We start from the raw sequence: 14,564 nt of genomic DNA on the forward strand, positions 1-14,564 counted from the left end.
CAAGTACAGAACTATTCCTATCAACCCGCATATTCGATCAGACATGTGTTTGATCAATCAAGCAAGTTCTTGAATGATCAAAGCACACCTTGATCAAAGTACAAGATCGTTGGCCTCTTGTGTTGGTGTTCCAAAAAAACTGATACAAAGAAAACTAACTAATTACGCAGCAGAATTAAAGAACTAGTTGTACCTTTTTTTTGTGAAGACCTCTTGATCTTCTGCCGTATTCCTCTCCTCTTCTTAGACGTCGTGTGGGCGACGATCTACCAAGACAAAATCACCCTCCTTCTCTTCTCGGTTTCCAAACCGCCAACTACAAAAGGAGGCTCTAGGATGGGGCACCTTCTAATCTTCTTCATTCTCTTCTTCTTCCTCTTCTTCAACTTCTTCCTCTTCTCCAAGCCACTGGCCACCAAGTGATCTAGCAAGGAGGGGCACCAGCCTAGGCAAGGAGGGGCACCGACCCTAGCAAGGAGGGGCACCGACCCTTAAGGATCAGGGGAGGGGTGTCGACCCTAGCTTGGGAAGAATGACCCTGGCCCTAGGTGGAGGTGAAGGTGGCACCGACCACTAAGGAGGAAGAGGGGAGGTGAGGGGCGCCGACCACAAGGAGAAGGATGTGTGTTGTCGACCTTAGGAGGAGAGAAGAGAATTGTGAAATTAGGAAAATTAGGTTTTAGGAGCCACCACCTACTCCTTCTTATAGGCTCGCCGTCAATTACAAAGAAAGAAAAATAACAGAATTCTGTTTAGAAAAAATCTCTCTTTCTATAATCGAATTTTGTTTAGAAAAAATCTCTCTTTCTATAACCAAGTTAAGTTAAACCAAACTAAGTTAAACTAAACCAAGTTAAATCAAACCAAGTTATGGATGGGTGGATGCGAGGCTTTATATAGAGGCTACAACAGGGACCTAGAGGATAAATTGGTTTAGGCCTCCTGATGGGCTTAGGCTTCCTATTTTCAGCCCGAACACCCAACCCAAGCCCATCAATAATAACCCATACGACTAAAGGGTTTTATTGAACTACCACACCAATCCCATATTACAATATGAACTCCTTCTTATCATGAGTGTGTTAATCTCCCCGTGTTTAAGATATCGTATGTTCGTTGATTAATTGAGTTACTGACAACCCAATTAATTAACATCTAATTCTAAGAGTATTACCACTCAACTTTATTATCATGTCAGACTAAGTCCACCTGCAGGGTTTACATGATAATCCTTATAAGCACCTCAAGGGAACATTATCAACTTAAATAATTAGGACACATATTTCTTCTATAATCAACAACACACCATATAAATAATACTATCTCCCAACTTATCGGGCTTATTGATTTAACGAATAAATCGCACCCATTGATAAGTTAAAGAAATAAATACTAAGTATACGTGCTTGTTATTATATAGGGATTAAGAGGATGCACATTCATAATAACAGAGGTTCTGTTTTTTTATGTAGTCGGTATAAATCAAACAACCTCAAATGATCCTGCTCAATACACACATAGTGTACTAGTGTAATTTTATAGTCAAGACAGATTAATACCAAATTACACTACAACCGTTCCAATGGTTTGCCCCAATCCATCTTGGTTGTGAGCTACTATTTATAATTTATAAGGAATTGATAACATGATCTTCTGTGTAACACCACACACCATATTATCTACAATATAAATTAAATGGACAACTACATTGACATATATATAAATATAAAATACATACATTTGACTAAAGTGATTCTCATTTCAAAAACATTTCAAAACAGATGTTCATACAAAAGCTAGGCTTATAGTATACATCCAAACAATCTCCCACTTATACTAAAAGACTATGCTACCATAAATGCTACCATACATCTGATTCTTATCCCCTCAACATGCCTATCAAAAGCTCTTGCCAGAAGGGCCTTAGTGAAAGGATCTGCTAGGTTATCTGCTGATGTAATCTTGGCGACAACAACCTCTCTTCATTTTACGAAGTCTCGTATCAGGTGGTACTTGCACTCAATGTGTTTACTTGCCTTATGGGCTCGTGGTTCCTTCAAGTTTGCTACTGAACCACTATTATCACAATAAATTATGATAATTTTGGGCAAACTAAGAATCACATCTAAGTCCATCAAAAAGTTTCTGAGTCATACAGCTTCTTTGGCTGCCTCAAAGGTTGCCACATACTCAGCTTCCATGGTGGAGTCTGAAACACATTTCTTCTTAACACTCCTCCATGCTATGGCTCCACCTCCCAAAGTAAACACATACCCCGAGGTTGATTTACTGTTGTCCCTATCTAATTGGAAGTTCGAATTCGTGTAACCCATAAGGAGCAAATCATCTGCCTGGTAAACAAGAATATAATCTCTAATCCTTTTTAGGTACTTTAATATATGCTTTACGACATTCCAATGTCCCGGTCCTGGGTTACTTTGATATCTGTTAACCATGCCCACGACAAAATAAATATCCGGTCTCGTACTTAGCATCGCACACATTAGGCTTCCTACAGTTGAAGCATCAGGAATTGTCTTCATCTCCTCTATCTCCTTTGATATTTTAGGACACATTTCTTTAGATAAAGGTACTCCATGCTGAAAAGGTAGAAAACCTTTCTTGGAGTCTTGCATGCTAAAATGAGCTAGGATAGTATCGATGTACGAAGCTTGGGATACGCACAACATCCTTTTCTTGCGATATCTTATTACTTTGATCCTAAGAATATGTCCACATTCTCCCAAGTCCTTCATATCAAACTGTTTGGACAACCATACCCTTACATCTGACAACACTTTGACATTATTGCCAATGAGCAAAATATCATCTACGTATAGTACAAGAAATACCACCACGTTTCCGTCACTTTTCTTGTATACACAAGACTCATCCGGACACTGAATGAATCCATAAGAATGGATCACTTCATCAAACCGGATGTTCCAAGATCTCGAAGCTTGCTTCAGTCCATAAATGGACCGATTGAGCTTACATACAAGATGCTCTTTGCCCTTCACAATGAATCCCTCTGGTTGCTTCATATAGATGTTTTCTTCAAGACTTCCGTTAAGGAAAGCTATCTTGACATCCATTTGCTAAACCTCATAATCCATATGAGCAGCAATAGATAAAAGAATCTGGATAGACTTGAGCATGGCTATCGGCGAAAAAGTTTCCTCATAATCAATTCCCTCTTTCTGAGTATACCCATTCGCAACAAGCCTCGCTTTAAAGGTTTCCACCTTCCCGTCTGTTCCTCTTTTCCTTTTGTAGACCCATTTGCATCCAATGACTTTTACACCATTTGGTGGTTCTATAAGCTCGCAGACCTGATTAGAATGCATAGATTCTATTTCAGAGTTTATTGCACTTTGCCAAGATGCTACATCTTTATCTTGGAGTGTTTCATCATATGTCCAGGGATCAGCTTCATGTTCACCAAGGATCAAGTCCAAAGACTCTCCCAAAAACATGAATCTTTCAGGTTGTCTAACAATCCTCCCACTACAACGAGACACTACCTGTAATTGTGCATCATTTGTGACACGTGTTGTAGTTACTGACTTAGGAGGTACCAAGTTCAGAATGTACGTTGTCGTTTCCAGAGCATACCCCCAAAATGAATTTGGTAATTTTGAATAACTCATCATTGATCTAACCATTTCCATAAGAGTCCTATTCCTTCGTTCTGCCACACCATTCTATTGGGGTGTACCAGGTGCAGACAATTGGGATTGAATCCCGACCTCTGATAAGTAACTCCTAAACTCTCCTAAGAGGTACTCTCCACCATGATCAGACCGTAGTATCTTGATACTTTTACCATGACGTTTCTCCACATCAGCCTTGTACTCTTTGAACTTATCAAAGCACTCAGACTTGCTGTGCATCAAGTAAATGTACCTATATCTCGAATAGTCGTTTATGAAAGACACAAAATATTCAAAACCACCTCTTGCCTGGATAGTCATAGGCCCACACAAATCAGAATAAACCAATTCCAATACTTCTTTGGCTCTATACCTCTTTGTCTTAAAAGGCCTCTTGATCATTTTTCCTTCCAAGTAAGACTCACAAGTCAGAAAGTTTTCCACTACCAATGAACCCAAAGGTCCACCGGCTATTAACCTTTGAATCCTACTCAAGTTAATATGACCCAACCTTAGATGTCAAAGATATGTTTGGTTCATTTCCGAAGGTTGCTTTCTCTTATTAGAATTAGAAGATGTGTTATTAATTTCCATTTTTTGCATCATGGGAGTTATTGGATTAAGAGTATACAAATTGCCAACCAACGCACCAGAACAGATAATCACCATATTTTTCTTGACAACTACTCTGTCATCAAAAGAAATAGAATATCCATCCATAAATAATTTAGAAACTGAAATCAAGTTCTTTCTAAAACATGGCACAAAAAGATAATTTTTCAAAATCAAAGTTTTATTCCTATCAAAAGATAAATAAACATCTCCCACCGCAACAACCGCCACTCTCGTAGTATTGCCCATGTAATCGGTGATCTCCCCTTCATGTAGTCATCGGGTTTCCTGGAACGCCTACAATGAATTATAGACATGATTAGTGGCTCTCGTATCTACACACCAGGTACCGGTAGATAACATCGCTAAACATGTTTCAATAACTAATGAATAAGATATACCTTTATTGTTCTCCTTTCTGCAAGGACAATCCACCTTATAATGTCCAGACTGCTTGCATGTGAAGCACTTGCCTTTCGGCTTCTTCACACCTGACTACGACCCAGTCCCTTGAGATCAATTAACTTTCTTTGCCGAACCAACTTGTTTCTTCTTCTTATTTCCGTCTTTCGGCTTAGAGGCAGAAACGCTTTCAGCAATGTGAACTTGAGAACTTTGACGAAATAACCCTTCTGTCGCTTGGAGTTCTGTCATAAATTTCACCAACGAATAAACCCTTTTGTTCATGTTGTAGTTCAGGCAGAACTGCTCAAAACTCTTGGGCAGCGTTTGGAAAATGATATCGACTTGGGTTTCCCCATCGATTTCAGCTCCAAGGACTTCCATCTCATTCAAATGAGTTATCATCTTGAGGATATGATCCCTCACGGGTGTTCCCTCAGTTATGGTGGTCGTCATTAAGTTTCTCATGGCCTCCTGCCTGGTAGTCCGATTCTAGTGTCCGAAGTGTTCCTTGAGATTGAGCATCATGTCATAGGCAATGGGTAGGGCCTGATGCTGATGTTGTAGCACATTTGATATAGAATCCAAAATGTAATACCGTGCCATCTCATCTGCCTTGACCCATTTCCTATGTCTTTCTATCTCCTCTTCACTGGAATCCTTATTAGGCGCGCTAGGACAAACCTCAAGAAGTATGAACCTGTATTCTTCAGCAGTTAAGATAATGTCCAAGTTTCGTTTCTAATCAATATAATTTGGACCAGTAAGTTTGTTTTCTTTTAAAATAACAACAAGAGGATTGAAAGCCATTTTGAAATCCTGAGAATCACAAAATAAAATATTTGGTAAAACTTAGAATTTAAAATAATATTGATTCCTCAAATAATATAATTTTAATTTCACCAACACATCAAGACATCGTGAATTTCGTATGTCACGATAGTGTGGATGTATACTAATTCAAACATTTGTAAGAGGAGGTTTTACCCATTAATTTTATTATCTTGTCAACCTAACTTTATGACAAATAAAATTAATAGTTCGTTTGTCTTTGGTCACAAAAATAATAGCAGTGACTCTGATGGGGAGGATACTATTAAATACGCCTAAGTGTATACCATTACTTGATACTTAGTCCATTAATTAGGATTGCACCCCTTCAGATGGAGAAGATCACACAAATGGTCAGTACAAATTGAACAACCTCAAATGGTCCTGCTCAATACACACATAGTATACTAGTGTAATTTTATAGTTAAGACAGACTAATACCAAATTACACTACAACCGTTCCAATGGTTTGCCCCAATCCATCTTGGTTGTGAGATAATTTATAAGGAACCGATAACATGATCTTTTGTGTGACACCACACACAATGTTATCTACAAGATAAATTAAATGGACAACTACATTGACATATATATAAATATAAAATACAGACATTTGACTAAAGTGATTCTTATTTCAAAAATATTTCAAAATAGATGTTTATACAAAAGCTAGGCTTATGGTATACATCCCAACAGATTAGCCCCCGACAAACTCTGGCTACTCAACCAACTCCTTGTGGGTGGAGAAACCTCCCTACAATACCAACCAAGAACACTTGGACACAAAGGAAACCTTGAGCACTTGTTGACTACTAATTAAGGTTTAACTAAGTCTAATTTTGTCAACTTTGGACAGTCATCCCAAGCTCCATTATATAGAGCTTGGAAGAAACAACAAGTCTATTTTTTCGTTACCAGTCGACTGGTCCTTGCACCAGTTGAGTAGTACTTGGCCAATGACTCTTTACTAGTTGACTGGTGTCAACACTAGTCGACTGGTCTCTGTTGTTCGGGCACAGAAACTCTCTGTGCTCTGCCCCAGTCGACTGGTCTCAATACCAGTCGATTGGTACAACCCTAAACTTAGGGTTTCTCTTCCCAAGTACATTTCTCTCGCACTCAGACTCTTACAACTCATTTGACTATTCTTCGCATCTTTTACCTCTTGCCTTCAGACCTACTTCCTTTGGCTCTCGTCCCTCGGATGTATTCAAGCCTATGGCTAGTCCTCAATATCATCCTTCGTGTATGCCTTAAAGTTACTTCGCTCGGTCCTTGTCTTTGCTGCCTTGTCCATGGTCCCTCGGATGCTCCATCCTTCATCGGATCCAAAGCCATTAAGCTGAGTCATATGTGTATCCTGCAAACCTGCACACTCATATACACTTATGAAATACAAGGGTGAACCTAACTTAAACCCTTTGCCCAAACATCAAAACACATGATCGCACGAACCATTAGGATTGCTCCAACAATAGATAGTTTGGAGGAGGATAGTGTGGAGTAGCAGATGGATAATATGTGTTTGGTTGGCAAAGAGGGGGATCAGAGGCAACTTCAAGAGAAGGATATGTTAGGGGAGTTTCAAGGGGACAAACTAATTAAAGTTGATCATGCAGTGGGTATTTTAAAGAGGTCAAAGGCTGCTAAAAAAGTTACTTACAAAGATACATGCAGGAAGGGGAGAGCTCAAGGGAAGAAGGATGTGGTGGATGCAACTCAGGGGGAATCTTTAGCACAGAATTTTGGTAATCTGATACTGGATGATATAGGGCAGGGTGGTAGTGAAGTTTTAGTTGATATGGAGGAAGAGTTGAGAATTTCCAAGTCATTTGTGGAATTGGAGGAGATGGAGAGCTTAAATCTAGGTTATATACAAAGAAGTGCTTCATAAAATTCTGGGGACAATAAAAGAGTTATTAGTAAGGTTTTGGATGATGTTAAAGGAATGGATCAAAGGATGACTAGAAGTAAAGTAAAGGTTTTGAGAGCTTCCACATCTACGAAATTTTGATATATGGCTAGTCTAATATGGAATATTAGAGAAATTGAAAATGAGGCATCTATTAGGAGAGTGCACTTTCTTAGGAGGTATCACCATTTGAATTTTATAGGAATTCTTGAACCATTTATTTCCTTGGACAAGATTACGATTACTTGAAGATTGATCCTCCATTCAGCTATTTCAAATTGTTTAGGTTAGATTTGGTTCCTTCATGATGTTAGCATTGATTACAACATTGTGATCGACCATGAATAGTTTTTTCATATAAAATTAACTTCACATGTTCTTCCTAGTGTTTTGTTTGTAACGGTGGTGTATGCTAAATGTATTTGTGTGGAAAGAAGGGTTTTTTTTGGAAAAGTTACTAGAAATTAAACCTGCTTCGAATGATGCTTGGTTGGTGGGAGGAGATTTTAATGTGATAAAGGATGCAACTGAAAGATCTGATGGGTTAAAACAGGAGCAATGAATGATTTCAACAATTTCATAATGTTATCAGGTCTGTTGGATGTTGGTTTTGTGGGAGATAAGTACACTTGGACTAATAATGAAATTTGGAAGAGATTAGATAGAGTTTTGATCACTTCCTCTTGGAGTAATAAGGAGGTTGTGGTAAAGGTGGAGCATCTCACTAGAGCCTCATTTGACCATTGCCCTCTCTTGATTAAGCTTTCAAGTTCTTCTCCTTCATTGTCTTCATTTAGATTCTAGGGAATGTGGACAAAACATCACAATTTCCTTTTGGTTGTTCGGTTGAATTGGATGATGCCAGCTTCAGGGGGTGGTCTATAGAAATTACAAATTAAATTAAAGAGATTAAAAGCTCATTTAAAATGGTGGGATAAAGATGTGTTTGGTGATATACGTGAATGTCAATTTAGTAGAGGCTAAGGTTACTGAAGCTGAAAAGATATATGATGATGCTCCTACTGTGGAAAATAAAATTAAATTGGCTCAATATCAAGCTTCATTGTTCAATACATTAGATATAAAGGAGATGTTCTAGAAGCAAAAAACTGCTATTAAGTGGGTTGGAGATGGGGATAGAAATACAAAGCTATTTCATAATATGGTGAACAAAAGGAAAATGGCTAGTCGCATATTTGGGATTTGGGAAGATGGTATTTGTTTAGAGAAACCTGAACTCATTCAAAAATCTGGGGTGAAGTTCTTTGAAGAATTATTGACGGGAAAGGAGTTTGTAATGAGTGATGATAGTTTAGAGCAGATTCCTTCTTTGCTTTCTTCTGAAGATAATCATTTTCTGTTAAACCTACCAACTTTGAAGGAGGTTAAAGGTGTGGTCTGGGAGATGAATGAGGATGTACTGTAGTGGAAGGACTTTAGGCCCATTAATCTTTGCAATGTATCAAACAAGATAGTTTCAAAGGTGATAGCTAAGAGGTTAAGTGCATTGATGAATAAGTTGATATCTCCAACTCAAAGTCATTTTGTTAAAGGAAGGTTAATTTATGATAATATTCACTTGGGACAAGAAATGAACCATAAGTTGAATTTTAGAGTTCGTGGGGGTAATCTTATTCTGAAGTTGGATATGGCGAAAGCTTATGACAGAGTACAATGGGCCTTTTGGTATAAAGTGATAAAATTATTTGGTTTTTCCATGGCTTTTATAGGCATCATCAAAAGATGTATTGAAGATTGCTGGTTTTTTGTTAAGATTAATGGTTGCTTATCTGATTTTTTTCATTCCAAGAGAGGTCTTAGACAAGGAGATCCGTTATCACCTCTATTATTTGTTATCGTGGCAGAGGTTTTATCAAGGGGGATAGATATTCTATTTTCCAAATTCCCTCACTTGTATTTTGTATCTGGTTGTGACCTTAAAGTTTCTCATTTGGCTTATACAGATGATATCATGATTTTGGTGAATGAATCCCTTAATTGAATCAAGAAAGTTAAGAGTTTTATAGTTGGTTACATGAAGAACTCAGAACAAGTAATAAATGTAGGAAAGAGGTATTTTTTTCCCTCAAAAAGTATCAATGCATCAAGAAGAAATTAGATTAGATGTACCACTAGTTTTTCTGAATGGTTCCCTTAATTGCATCAAGAAAGTTAAGAGTTTTCTAGTCGGTTACATGAAGAACTCAGGACAAGTAATAAATATAGGAAAGAGATATTTTTTCCCTCAAAAAGTATCAATCCGTAAAGAAGAAATCAAATTAGATGTACCACTGGTTTTTCTGAAAGTTCTACTCACCTAATTTATTTGGGGGTTTCGATTATTGCTGGACACAGAAAGTCAGTGTTTTTTCAACCCTTGATAGAAAAGGTAAGGAAGAAACTTTGTGGTTGGAACATAGCTAGACTTTCTTATGGGGGTCGGTTGGTACTTATTCAAAGTGTATTGAGTTCTTTACCAATTTATATGCTTCAAGTTTTATTACCACCTATTTGTGTGCTCCATCAATTGGAAATGGTTTTTGCTAATTTTTATGGGGGTCATCTAATTCTAAAAGAAGAACTCATTGGATTGCTTGGGATGATGTGTGCACACCAAAGCTGGAAGGGTGCTTGGGAATAAGGAAGCTTATTGATGTAGCTATGGCTGTCTCATTGAGATTGTGGACAAGATTCAGAGAGCTAAATACTCCTTGGGCTTTTTATCTAGACAAAATGTTGTAGGTCAAGTAGCCCAGTGAATGTGTCCATCAAGAGGAATGCCTCTCCTTGGTGGAAAAGGTTAATGAAAATCTGTATGGTGGCTGAACAATAGATTGGGTGGAGATTGGGATAGGGTTGTATAAATTTTTGGCATGATTCTTGGCTGGATAAGGGTCCTCTGTTCATAGAGAATGATATTGTTGGTTCTCCTAACATCTTGGTTTCTAATTTTATGGATGACAGGGGATGAAAAAGAAGCTGTTTAAATTTATTCTAGCCGAGGTGGTAGTGAAGTGGTTGAGATGGCTATACAATCAGATGTTGTTAATACATTAGTATGGAAACCTGCTGTAGATTGGTGTTTTTCACTTAAATCATCTTGGAATCTGGTTAGACAAGTGCAAAGTCAGAATAGGATTTGGGTGGCAGCTTGGAGCAGATTAATGTCTTCAAATATCTCAATTTTAATGTGGTGTTTCTAGAAGAAGAGGTTGCCTGTAGATGAGGTGCTACAAAGGAGGGGGTGTGGCTTGCTTCAAAATGTCAATGTTGTGAGGCAATAGAATCATGAGATCATGTCTTCTTTGATAATGCAGTGGCTATGGAGGTATGGTGTTTCTTTGCAAAACTTTTTACTGTGAGCGGATGGAGGATTTTTGAGAGGTGGAAAATTGGCATGGAGTGGTCTCGGGATGGTCATGTGAGGGAGGCGATTCCCTTTCTTGTGATTTGGTTTCTATGGGTGGCTAGAAATGAGGCTAAGAATCAAGGGATAAAGCTGTCTACTCAAAGAATTATTAGAAATGTAACTAGATATCTGATGTTGGGATTGACTGCAGGGAACATCAGGAATAAACATTGGAGGGGCTTTAGATTAACAGCAAGTATGTTGGGAATTCAGGTGAAAGTGGCAATCATTAATACTTATGAAGTGGTGTATTGGAGAAAGCCAAAAGCATATTTTAAATTGAATACTGATGGGTGTGCCAAAGGGAATCTAGGGTCCTCATCTTATGGAATCATTGTTCGAGATCAAGAAGGAAAGGTGTTGGTGGCGAAACATGGCAGCATTGTGGAGGGCTTGAATTTGAGAGCTGAATTGTTTGGCATATGGAAAGGATTAGAGGTCTGTATTGAAAAGAAATATTTTCCTTGGTGATTGGAATCAGATTCAGCAGTTGCTTTGAAGACTATTGAAGCATCAGGTTTTGGTTGGGAGATTAGAAATATGGTTCTTAAAATAAAGGAAGTTATTAAGAGTTTTCAAGTTTGGATTTTTTTCATGTGTTTTGAGAGGCCAATGTTGCGACAGATTACCTTGCTAACCAAGCATTTGATTTCCCTATGGAGAGGTCTCTATCTGATTCAGAGATAGATAGGATGCTCTTTGGTATTTGTAGAGTGGACAGAATTGGGTTGCCTTACTTGAGAATGTCATGTAAGTTTGGATAGGCAAGGGTGGATCAATAGAGGAGTCCAAAGGCTTCTATGAAGTAGCAATCTTAAAAAAGAGAAACTCTGAGAGGGGTTTTCGAGTTTAATGTAATTGTGTTTGGTGATATTGGCAATTTTGTTTAGAGTTTGTTTGTTATTAGTTTGGTGAGGAGTCTTCTTTTTTTAGGTACTTTTGTAAATTGCAGTAGGAGGTCAGGTCTGGCCCTCCTCGTACTGTGATTCTCTCTTTTCTATAAAATAAATAATTATTATTGGATCATAAAAAAAAAAAGAAACTATCTTCGTCAGGACTAGATCATTACTAGTTTTATTTAGCTGGAGGGCGATAGGAGGTGTAACAACCCTAAATCTATCTTTAAATAAATAATGCCGAAATTTATGTATAGGTATATTTGAGAAAAGAAACTTAAATATTCTTTCATGTTTATACTGGTAATAAATCGGCTGGGGGGGGACTTAATTGAACGATTCTTAATTTCTAACGGACAATGATGCTAGTACTAGCCACATTGTATTCTTTTACTGTATTGTTAAATAAATATCAGGTACTAATCTTAGTATATCATTAAACAATAGCTTCAAACATGTTTTATAAAAAGATTTAAAAAAATAAAATTGAGTTACAAAATAGTATGATGGCATACTATTCAAGATCTTGATAAATCTACAATTTAGAGAGCTCAATAACTTTGTTAATAACTACTCTCTTAAGTGCATAAGAGTACACAACAAATAATAATGCATTATTAGTGAGTTACTACTTAAGAAAGCACCGTGATTATAAAAGTACGATCTTGATTAATCTATGTATTTCTTATGCACTTCCTCCTATTATAAGCAATTTACTTTAGGAATCTAGAACACCTTACAGTTCTTAAAAATGCAATTGCTTCACATAACATAAGAAAAGCTCTTATTTTTTTTATATAACCAATTTACTCACCTATATTTCAAAATATATAACTTATTATATATTGGACATCTCGAAACACTCACAGCCCGTACCTAAATTTTTGGAAGAAAACTAGTTAAGAATAACACAACCAATTTTTTTTTTAACATAATTAATCAAAAGAAACCCAGCAATAACTCGAGACCCATAAAGTAAATACACTAATCTTTATAGATAATGGATTAAAATTAAAGGTAATAAACTAGTTCAAAAATCTTGAAAATATTTTACAGAAAAAGATATAAAGTATACTTGGTCGAGCGACCTAATTAATTCTCCAATCATACAACAACTAGAAATTCTCAAATACTTAACACAGATTCTAGGATTAATTTTTTTTAAAACTAACTAAATAAATGCGGAAACATAAATTGAAAGGGCTTCGAATTGTACTGTTAACATTCCAAGCTTGCTCAATTATCAAGACCTTCAATCTCATCTATCTCATCTCCTGCATCAATCAAATCTAATGAGTCTAAAGACTCAGCAAGTTCCAACCATGATAATGAAAAATAAATATAAGAACACATGCACTCAAGTAAATCATACAAAAAAAAAATGAGTTTAACGTAAACACTTGCATGACATAAACATAAACATCCCTAGTAAAGTATAGTTTCCTGAAAGTGACACCATAACATAATCGTTCGATTAAAAATTCACCATAGCGCTAGGTTTGTAGGGATCCGAACCTTGAAACAAAACCACTATCCATACATAATTTAGCAAACTCTCCGAGCATATATTCTCAGTTCATAACTCTACCCATACATAAATATTGATTGGTCATAGTCAGATCATATTCCTTAAAAACATTTTCTCAACCTCATACATACATGCATACAACATAAACTTAAATGACATAAGAAGACCGAGGCATAGAGCATTTTTTTCACACATAAACATGCTATCCACACAACATATGATCTGATTACATGATCTTGACCCCGTGGGTCATCCGAGATGGCATGGGGCGGAAGTTGCTACAATGAGGCCACCGGGTCGAAATTCAGTGGCAACGGGGGAATAAATCTCCTATCCCTATATCCCACCAGGTCCGTCCCATGTTAGCTCGAGTGCTGCGATTTACCTCTCTCACAATGACCGTGGGTCCGGTCGGTGGAGGCCCTGGGGGCGAGGATTTCACCTTTTGCTGCAACGATTAATACATCAAGAAAAGGTATAGAACGTGCCTTTGCATATAAACGTCCATAGAATCAACTATCAAAGCAAGAGAGCGAGGGGTACGATCTGCCATGACTTCGCCTTTGATTTCTCACTAGAAAACTCACAATTTCTCTCCCGTTTTTTTTTGAATCCCCTCGATGATGAGAATCTTAGGTTTTATTTATTTGTTGCTCCAAGTCTAGGCCTAATAATTAAGTAATTTATTACTAAATAAATTAAATTTTATACGTATCATTATTAGCCATAATATAAGCCTATTTAATAGTCATTGATCCGGCAGTAAGAATGGGGGACCACATTTAATAGAGTCAATGCCACGGGAAGGTTGAAAGTAAAAGGTCAACCAGAGGATTGGCCGAGCGGATAAATATTGGGGCGACCGGCCGAACGGATCCGAGCGGAATCAAAGACAGCCCGACGGGGGAGTCGGGTTTCCGACGCTCATCGTAAACAAGGTCAACGGACCGAGCGGGAGGCCCGCTCGGCCGAGGCTAAAGCAGCAATGGTAAATGAACTGTCTCAGCCGAGCACGCGATGGAGTGATACCTATGCCCGGTCGGAAAAGGGCTCCTATGCCCGGTCGGATCGATGCCTGTCGAGCGGATGGACGCTCGGCTCGGGGAAAAGCAGACCAGGACAATGGGACAGTGGGGAATACCTTCTGACAGCAGGCCATACGCAGAATCAGAATACGGAAGATCTTTCTGTCCCATCAAGGACGTGCTCGAACTGTAGCAGTATGGGGTCAGGCATGATAGAGGACACGTGTACACCTCGGTAGGTGTGCATGAGCTTTCCTGGAGCTCTATAAGAGCCCGCAAACTTCAGAAACAAAAGA

This window comes from Zingiber officinale, chromosome 1A (genome assembly GCF_018446385.1).
Source record: "Zingiber officinale cultivar Zhangliang chromosome 1A, Zo_v1.1, whole genome shotgun sequence".
NCBI lineage: Eukaryota > Viridiplantae > Streptophyta > Magnoliopsida > Zingiberales > Zingiberaceae > Zingiber > Zingiber officinale.